Source organism: Petaurus breviceps, unplaced genomic scaffold (assembly GCF_028583685.1).
Source record: "Petaurus breviceps papuanus isolate PSGF00001 unplaced genomic scaffold, PetGlider_PUasm1.0 90903, whole genome shotgun sequence".
Lineage (NCBI taxonomy): Eukaryota > Metazoa > Chordata > Mammalia > Diprotodontia > Petauridae > Petaurus > Petaurus breviceps.
The window spans coordinates 10811423-10821645 of NW_027187376.1; the positions used below are offsets into that span (position 1 = coordinate 10811423).

At 36.3% G+C, this 10223-nt stretch overlaps 1 protein-coding gene across 16 annotated transcripts in view; it reads right to left on the reverse strand.

Moving 5' to 3' along the window:
• The window catches only part of MAP2 (microtubule associated protein 2), a 373092-nt gene that overhangs the window by 180221 nt on the left and 182648 nt on the right, over positions 1-10223 (reverse strand). For 15 of the 16 annotated variants that reach the window (XM_069075251.1, XM_069075250.1, XM_069075256.1 and 12 more), the window contains one exon: positions 9403-9470. The exons of the other annotated variant lie outside the window; for it this stretch is intronic. The gene's annotated coding sequence lies outside the window, so the exon portion shown is untranslated. The remainder of the gene's footprint in view (positions 1-9402; positions 9471-10223) is intronic. 16 annotated transcript variants of the gene reach the window in all.

Sequence of the window (10223 nt, forward strand, 5' to 3'; positions counted from 1 at the left end):
AATATACAAAAACTATAGCAGAAAAAAGAACACAGCAAAAAAGCATGACAGAAATAAAGAGAATGAAATAGGGTTGTAAGAAAAGGAGAGATCGTAGTCCACGAGATCAAATTAAACATGAAAGAAAATTATGTCCTGTCCACCATTTGCAATAACTGAGATATCTATATCTATGAAATATATAAAATCTCTGGATTAATTTTCTAATTCTCACCCCCATAAAAAACCATTCTGGCAAAATTTGCTGCCACTTTTTTCTTAGCATCCCTTTAATCCATTCCCTTTGTCTTTGTCCTATAGCTAAAGGCCCAGGTCTACTTTCACCTGAAAATTCATTCTTTTAGCAAAACGTTATTAAACTTACCTCCCTGTTCTTCATTAGGTATTATGAGAAATTCGAAAGAACTTTATATAAAATTAGGGGAGGGAATGAGGGGAGAAAATGTGTATGATAAGATGTAAATTGGATTTATTAGTATGAAAGATTTTGCTAGGTAGCAGGAACAGACGAGTTTGGATAAATAAGAGGGATCAATTGCAGTAGAGCCTTCAAACACCTAACATTAAAAACAACTGCCAAAAAGATATACCTATACCTGGACTGAGCTGAGCAATGGAAATCAACAATCCTTCTCTTTCATTCCCCTTACATGGTTTATCATTAAGTTCTTATCCATTCCTTCCTCTTTTCTACTGCCACTACCATCATCTATCTCATTCTTGGATTATTTCTGTAGTATGCGGACTTCTAGACACTAATTCATTCTTCATATTACTGTTGCTCTAATATTCCTTAATAGGAGATTTCCACTATCCTACAGTTACTCAAAAACTTTTATTGATTCTCTAATTTCAATTACTTCAATTCTAAACCATTCTGCCAAGCCTTCGAGAGCCCTACATAATTGGGACCCATCCCATCTATCACTATTCTCTAATACACTCCCCATAGCATCTAATCTCAGTGATCTACACCCATTCATTGCCACCTCAAGGTCTTTTCTTGTGTTTATTTTTTTTTTAAATTGGCCAGGAATGCTTTCTTCACTAGCTCCTGTCTATCCACTTACCAATCCTTCAGAATCTAACTCAAGTAACACCTTCTCGACGAACTTTTCCTAACTGTTCCAGCCCTCACTGATTTTTTTTTGTCCTCTGAACTCATGTAGGTTTAACAGTCTAAGCCATACAGATTAGCATGTAATAAAATATAGCCTTTTATTATTTGTTCTCTAAGACTATAAGTTGGATAGAAAGTGCCAATCTACATTGGTAGCATTTCCTCATCTGGAAGTTTCTTATACCATTGAAATCACGGATCTCTTTTCTACTTTTAGTTTTTACTGTTGTCTGACATATGGTTTCTTTGCTCAAAAAAAGCTCTATGTTCCTTAAGGGGAGAGACCATGTCTTATACTCATATGTCTTAAATGTCATGATACTGAACACATCATAAGCAATCAATAATTTTTTAAGGATTTATTGCTTTTTTAAGTCTTTCCAGTGAGAGAAGTGTTTGTGAAGTTTTTTTTGTGTGTGAAGAAGTGAGGCTCAAAAAACATTGGTATGCCGAACAAAGTTAATCTATCCCTACAATGCCTTATGAGGTCAAAGGTGCATTTTAGCACAATAACACTAATTGTACAAGTTCATAAGTTATGGGTAGATCTCTTTTCATTTTTGTTCCAGGAAGACAGGAATACCAAGGTTGAGAAGAATCTCAGGGACTTGGTTTGAATGTATCAATGTCACTTAGATCCTAAAGTACAGTGGTTGCTTGGATGACTTTGTTGAATCATCATAGTCCTTGGCTTGAGAGGATTTTTATAGGTATGGATGGATAATGAATCAGGTTGCTATAACACTTATAAACAGCCTAAAGATGTCCAATTATGGTTTTATTGTTTAATAAAAATTGAAAAACTGTGAGTCAGATTGAGGAGAATATAATGAGCTGGAATATTATTTGGACAAAACATTTGAGAAAGTTTGATGAAAGGTGAAGATACTATGGCTTGAGGAAGAAAGGTAACTGAAAAATAAGATCATCAGTTTCTTCAAGGTCACTCCACTTGGGTACTCTGATGAGAATGTATGCCATTTCTACTAAGCAGTCTGAAATGATAAAGGACTACGTCCACTCAGGATCATAATTTGGTATGGTGTGTCAAGAGAACCTGAAACAGCATTTGTTATATTAGATTTGTTTCTTCTTGGAAGTGGTTACAATGATCTAGACATCATCAATCTCTGCAGGCAAACATCACTGGAGTCATATCTGACCTATATTTCTTCTTTAATTGGGCAACAAACTGTTGATCAGAAATACTTTCCAGAATTATATCTCCTAATCTATTTAACTGTTCAGCAAAATGAAATAAACAGTTCAATTTCAACTTGGAAAGTGAAGTGTTCCAAAGATCTTTGTTTGCCCCTGTACTTTTTAAACATCTTCATCAGTGATTTGGATGAAGCCATTAGATTTCAAGCTTATAAAAACAACAGGTGACACAAAACTGGAAAGAACTAATGCAGACAACAGAGTGTTACAACATGGAGTCAAACACAGTAGGACTGAATAGAGTCAGAGGTAGTCTTATGTGTAATATTCAAAAGTAATTTTCTTAAGTATGATGTTGGAGAGGAGCAGCTAGAAAAGGGCTCACCTGAAAATTATCTGCCAGCTCAAGAACAGTAAAAAAAAAAGCCTTAGGCTGCACTAGAGAAGCATGGTGTCCAAGGCGAGAGAAGTGACATTTCTGTTGTACGCTGATCAGACTTGTTTTGGAGTATTGTGTTCAGTTCTGGGTGCCACATTTGAGTGAGGGATATTTTCAAGCTGGAAAGCAGCCAGAGGAAGGCAACAAAGATGTTTAAATGCCTCAACATCATGTCATATCAGAATTATTTGATGCTTATAGAGATGTGTAGCTTGAACCTGCTATCCTATATCTCTAACTTTATACGCCAATGTCCCAGAACCATGAGTCTACAACCATCACCTCTATTTCCTCTTCTCTTCTTTACCCTCTGAAGTCTGGCTTCCAACTTCATCACTGAACTAAAACTACTCTCTTTGAAGTTATCAATGATTTCTTAGTTGCCAGATCCAATGACCTTTTCTCTATCCTCATACTTCTTGGAATTTTCTAGTATTTGACACTGTTGACTTCTATCTTCTGGATATTTTTTCTTCTCTGTATTTTTATAGCATTGTTCTCCTAGTTCTCTTTTGACCTATCTGCCTTCTCTTTCTTGGCTTCCTTTTTTTAACTCATGATCCATATCACATTCCTTGACTGTGATTGTACCCCTAGGCTCTATCCTGGGCTCATTTTGTTCTTGCTTTATACTCTCCCAGTTGGTGACCTCATTAACTTTCTGAATGTAATTATTTTTTGCTCCATAGATGTCTACCAAATCTATATATCTGGCCTTAGTCTCTCTTCCTGAGTTCTAGTCTCACATCACCAACTGCCTATTAGGCAAATCAGATGCTCCAATAGGCATCTCAACCTCCACACATCCCATACAGAACTGATTATCTCCCCCACCCAAGACTCATATCCATAGGGCTTCTAAACTTCCATATTTCTGCGTAGGATATCATGCCGCTTTCAGCCATATAAGTTCTCAAACTTGGTGTCATCCTTGATTCCTTAGACTCTCACCTCTCAATTACTATCAGTTGCCAAATGTTATTTCTACCTCCACAATATCTCTCAAATCTGTCTCTTTCTCCCTACTTACACAACTGCCACCCTAATTCAGATCCTCATCAGATCCTTACCTGGTCTACTACAATAACTTCCAAATTCATCTCCCTACCTTTATCCAGTTGTCAAATTGATATTCCTAAATTGAAGATCTGACCATGGAATTCCCCTTGTCAATAAACTACGGTGACTCTTTATTTCCTCTAAAATCAAACAACCTCTGTTTGACATTTGCATTTATCTATGTATACAGATAGATTTAGATCTACATAGATTTAGATCTATCTATATCTACATATCCTTCAAAGACAGTGACAAGTATTAGAAAGATTTCCTAAAGAAGTTTAATCAATATAAATTGAGTACCATAATGGGATCACCTCAAAAGCAATTAGTTGATCCTCTCTCCAAGTGGAAACATAAGTCAGCCAAGGGCAGCACTCATTTAGAATGTCATTCCATTTGTACACGCTTATTCTGGAGGATTATGAGAAGTAAAACCTAACAGAATAAACTATTGGTGAAATAAATAAGATAGAAAGAAAACTTGGTGAATGATTCAACTAAGAAAAATCATCCTAAAGGCTTTTAAGGATGAAGCCGGATGAAGGACAGAAAAAGAGTTGTTTTAATATTTGACAGTTATATTTCTAAATATAATTGGTCTTTCTTAATAACCCTATTTTTATCGTCTACATTTTGATAAAGGGGTCTAAGCTTCACCAGAATGCCACAGGAACTCATGACACACAAAAGATTAGGAGCCCCTGCAACAGAGGCCATGAGCAGTCATGAAGTTCCAGACGTATGTCTCCCCTTCTACCTGTACTTTTAACTTCTTCAGGTCATTTTCTAATTTTTTAAAATTGTGCATGAAAGACCCATCTGAACAATTGCAAGGACTTTCCACATAGGAAGCTCCCTAAATAAATGAATCATAGGTCCAGAGTTCCCTTTAAAAAATCAAAAAGTAGTATCTGGAAATTCAGGGTAATTCACACTTGTCTGAGTAATGCTCTTTCAAGAAGGCCAAGAAAATACCAGCTACTATGAGAACTAATAAAGAAACGACTGGGTAAATTCTGGCTCCTTAAAAACTTAGAAGCAGAAAAATGTGAAAATATGATTTAAACACCGAGGCTTTAATCTACTAAAAACGCCTGAGGCTAGACAGGCCACAAATAGTCAATGATGTTATTTTAATTTAAGTTGAGATAAACCTACTATTTTGTAATTAGAAGCTATTTTCCTTACCTTTACCACATATTACTTGGTTTCTTTATATTTGGTGAATGAAACAACTTGTTTTTACTATGACAAATAGCTTTTTTTTAATAGTGGATAGGGTGCTTCCCTTGGGGGTTCTCAGTTTTCTAATCCTAACAATGTGGGCTTAAGCCACTGTCTCTGTTATGAAACCAAAATAGGAGACTTATAACTAGTGGTCAAAATATTACAGAGAACAGCAATGCAAGGTTGGAGCCAGAGGCATACTTTCCTTTTTGACAGAGATTTAAAAGGCTTGAACAGAGCAGTTAATTACTGTGGACACCTTTTAAATGATCCTTTGACTTTTTGCAAACAAGAGTCTCTCAGACCAGCTTGGGTTGCTGTTACAAACTGAATCAATTCACCTGAGAAGATATAATGGGTTTAGAAATTTTTCATAATGCTCTTTCAAGACAGGAGGTGGAACCAATACCTGAGGTGGGAAAATAAGCAAATGATATCAAATAGTTCAAAGATGTTGGGATTCAAGACTCTGTATTGCCACTGTATTATTAAGACACTGGTTGAATAAAGGCTACTAATGTTAAAGAATACACTCGATGATTTGCTTTGCCTTTGTACAGAGGAAAGAAAATACCACATCAGGATTTGGACAATGCCAGACAGGGTTCTTGGATCAAGAACTTGACTAGACTAGTGGGAACCTAGAGGAAGTAGATAATGTAAGTCAGCTAGGGCAGATATATCCACAAAGATAAGCTAGAGTGGGATGGAAAAGGCAAGAGATCCAGAATCCAAGGAGGCAACAGGGACTAAGATTCAAAGTTAGGACACTAGAAAAGAAAGGGTCAAGGCTCCATGTAGAGTCTAGGAAACAACAGATTAGGGATGGTACTGTGACAGATCTCAAAAGCACTGACTTTGAAGTCATAATATGTTAGTTTGAATCCCACCTTTGACACTGACTTGTGACCTTAGGCACAGGACCTTAATTACAATGTACAGGTTGGATTAGAAGACCTCTGACACTGAGCTCTGATCTTTGCAATGGGGTCTGAGTAACAGGTGTAGGTACCAGAAGTAAAAATGGCACTTATTAGTGAGACCTCCACTTTCTGAGTTAGTCAATTGGAAAAAATAGGTACATATGGTTGGAGAAGGGAAGTGAACAGATAATGACTTAAGGAGTTCCTAACAGCAATACTATCCCACACAGATGCACAGTGCCTTTATGGCACTAAATGTATATGTGATCTCAATGGAAGTAGGGTAGGGACAGCTCCTGAGAGTCTGTCCCAATATGTTTCTTTAGGATCATGTGGACAGAAGCATAGGTCAGGGTGAAAGGGGCAATTGTTCCACTGTGATCTCAATTTTATTTTGTTTTAACCTTCACTAAATGACTAGGTTGATAAAAATAAAAACTGTATAATATATATTTGTACTTTATATGTAATTTATGCCTAAATTCTCCAGTCAATTTCATGACAAATCACAAGTAGTCCTGTAGTCACTAACTCAGTAGTAGACTGGGGAAGCTGCTTTTATCATTGTACTTGTTTTAAAATGCTAATTCATCATTTACTTTCTTGCTGTTCAAGTAATAAAGATATTCTCCAAGTAACAGGACAAAATAGAATGAAATCCAAATATTATTGTTGAAGTTGTAAAGGTATAGAATGCATACCCTGAATATGTAATATGCACATACACATATAAATATTTGGAATTCGCTTTTAACCACATTGCAGTAAGAGAAGGAAGTCCTGTATAAACAAAGCCATTATTTTAAAAAGCTGGGTTGAGGAACACCTGAAACTATGTTAATTCGACCTCTTGCTAAAAAATTTAAGGCTGTTATTTACTGGTGTAACCTTCAAGGATTTCTCAATGACCACTATTCATCTGTTACAACAAACAGCTCTGCTGATTGATTATCATAGGCTGATAAGTATGACATCATTTTTATTTGTTAATGTTGTGGGGTGGAGGGAGGAGGACTCTCCTTTGCTGCAGCAAAACCTTGGCTGGAGATGTGAAGACCAGTAAATAGTGTCAAAGCCTGAAGTACTATTTGGGGAGCTTTCAGACATCAAGATTCATGCTGCAGCTTGGCTTCTGTCCTTTGGCTGATTAAAATGAAAGGAAAAAGAAAATCCTTACTAAACTTAACTGCTAAAAGAAGTGACATTTTTGCTTCTTTTGATACTATCGAATATCACCTTCTTCCGAAAAATATTAATGACAAAATAGATAGAGCCATATGTCAAAAAAATGAAACAAAATGAAAAAAGCAAATTTTTAACACTACTGCCCAGCTCAAATCCTCTGAGGGTTGCAAAAGCAAGCATAGTGCTTAAGGTGAACTGTGGTTGAATTAGCAATCAATTTCAACTTAGCTATTGCCAATAAGATATTGATTAGATAAGCCAGGATGTAGAACCCCTGATTCTTGCAGGTTCCAGCAATGTAAACAACTATTACTTGACTATTCATCAGTCATTAATTCTGAGAAATTATAATTCATTAGCAGTTTATAAAAAGCTTGGCACCGTAGTTCATCATTCCCATGGGGTTCATTCTTACCAATTACAGTAGAAAATGGATCAAGGAAATTGAGGCAGAGGCCTCTGAGGTATGATGTTGAGCACCTCTATTGGTTTTTATATTTACCACCCAGAAGCAATGCTAATCAGCATTGTGGGTTCTTATTGATGGCACACTGGTCAAATTATCCATCAAACAGACAACTTAGCTGTCTTTGCAATTCACTCAAGCATTCCATAGTCTAACATTTTTACTGCGATGATCTGAATTAAAACTGAAGATGGGTGGGGGGGGAGAGGCTGGGATTGCAAAAGCCCATCTTTCTTTCAGGCATTTGTACCACTTCCAGATTTTAATTAGATGGGAAAAATTACCAAAAGGAAATGCTTTATAAAAACACAGAACTTTCCTTCTCCAAATGAAAATGTGAATTATAGGGCAGGGCTATGGCTTTGTTGGTTGCTTTTCAAATGTTTAGGAGGAAAAAATAAGCCCTAATTATTTTTTCCAATCCAAGACATCATGAAATTGGATTTAATTTTTGAGGAAAGAGATCAGATGGTTCACAAGTTACCATGCAGGACTAGTTCGCCAGATTTTGTTCAATATTTTAATTAATATTTCTGGCTTTGAAAACCTCACTGTGATTCTCTATTCCCCAGAGGTCAGAGACCTTTGTCCAAAGAGCTTAAGAGATGTTCAAAGGAAGAGCTAATTCTTCTGTTTATTTTCTGCACTACATGGTGTTTGGGACATAGTAGGCACTCAACAAATGCTTGCCAAATGAAGCAATGGATGGGTTTATGACCACAGAGCACTGAGAAAATTAAGCATATGCAATATAGAACCTGTATTCAGATATTTGAAATCTTATTTACACATACACACATACACATATGCATATACATAAACACTACCACTGGGGTTTTCAAGCCAAAAATATTAATAACTACCCTTACTTAAATTTTTTTTCTAACAATAATCCATCTTTTTTTTTTACCACAGAAAAATCTCAGGAACAAAAAACAAACATGCCAGCTAAGCACGAAAAAGACATTGTTGATCAGATTCTCAGCTAGGTAGAATACTCTTCATTCTGATAAGATCATATTCTGATCTTAGATATCAAGAGTGTTTGTAAAAATGCAAAAATAGCCTTAAAGAGTTAAAATAAAAATAATCATCATATTATTGCTTTCTCAAAGGCATGTTATATACCTAGTAACCAAGCAGAAATCTGGAACCAATATTATTTACATTGGATTTTTAGATAAAATTATAGGGACAAAAAGAATGGAGTCCCTTGCTTTTATGACAATTGTGCAAGGCTGGTTTCTCCATATGAAATAAGAATGAATCACATTCCTTCCATCCCCATACTACCAGATCCTTGAACAAAGATGCCTTAGAAAAAATTAAGGTGGCAGTGAAGGGGTTAAGAAGGTTTTATTTGCAAACCCCATACTGAGTCATTCCTGTGCTTTTGGATTCACTCTCTATCATTCATTCTACCTGGGAAAGGCGAGCCAGTAAATTTAACCCATTAAAATTCATACAGTATTAAATTTTCTTTTTTTACATGCAACTAAGGTTTATGATTTTCAACAAGGAGACAGAACATGGATGGTTTTCTCAATGTTTTGTCAATCCTTCTAAACCGATCAGCAGATCAAAAACGTGTTAGAGAGAAAAACGATTCAGTTGATTTTGCATTCACTCAATAATCAAAAAGCTTTAGATAACATGTAGAGATGATATGAGATCAGATAATGTAGAATATCATCAAATTAGCCTCCAAATGAAAAGCTAAGAAAACAGAGAATGATTCAAATGAAAACATGCAGATGGCTCAAAGAATGGATCCTTGCTTCCCCCATCCTTAAACACATCAAAAAATAACATGTGGTACCTTTTAATTTTCTGAATGAGTAGTTTCCAATCAATGTTTCCTGTGTTAATGACAACAGGCTGTAGAACCTATAAAAATAAAATTAAAAAGAGAGAAAAATATATATGTAGAAAGATAATTTTTGAAATTGCAAATTAATCAGCTTGCAAATAAGCAAAGGCATTCTTCTCAGTCCTAAAATAAAACTGCCTTGAGTTCATCGGTATTGCTGTAATGCAGTACTTAATTTTCCAGAAGGCTCAATCCTTGCATCTTACAGAATTTTCCTCAGAATACCCTTTAAATCAGACAAAGTGAATCCTTTGAAAGAAAATCATTACCGGTGCATATGCAGCAAGACCCCCAAATCCTATTCTTCAAGTACTGCTGCAAAATCATTCTTCTCGAGTGTTATTATCCATTGGTTTGCCGTCTACCTCTAGACAGACGCAGTCTGCAAGCCGCCAGCTTGTGTCTATGTGTGTTGGGAAAATGAAAACTGCAAATTAGAAAAAGTCCCTGCAGTGGCGAAAAGGAAAATAAGGCGAGTGGGAGAGGGAGAGAGAGCTCAGTAGCCACAGAATTTTCGAGAATGATGACAAGCCACCCAGCTCCGCCATCATTCACTCACAATAGGATGCTGCGCTGCTGGCAGATACAGCAGTTTGTCAAGGGGCTTCTGGTATCAAATGCCTGACAGGCATTTTAATTGCATCCAACCAAGTGTGTCCCCAGGAGTCAGTCCTATAATCCTATGAATGTCATCATCTGGTCGCCTTTGTGCCTATGCCAGATACACACACACACACACACACACACACACACACACACACACACACACA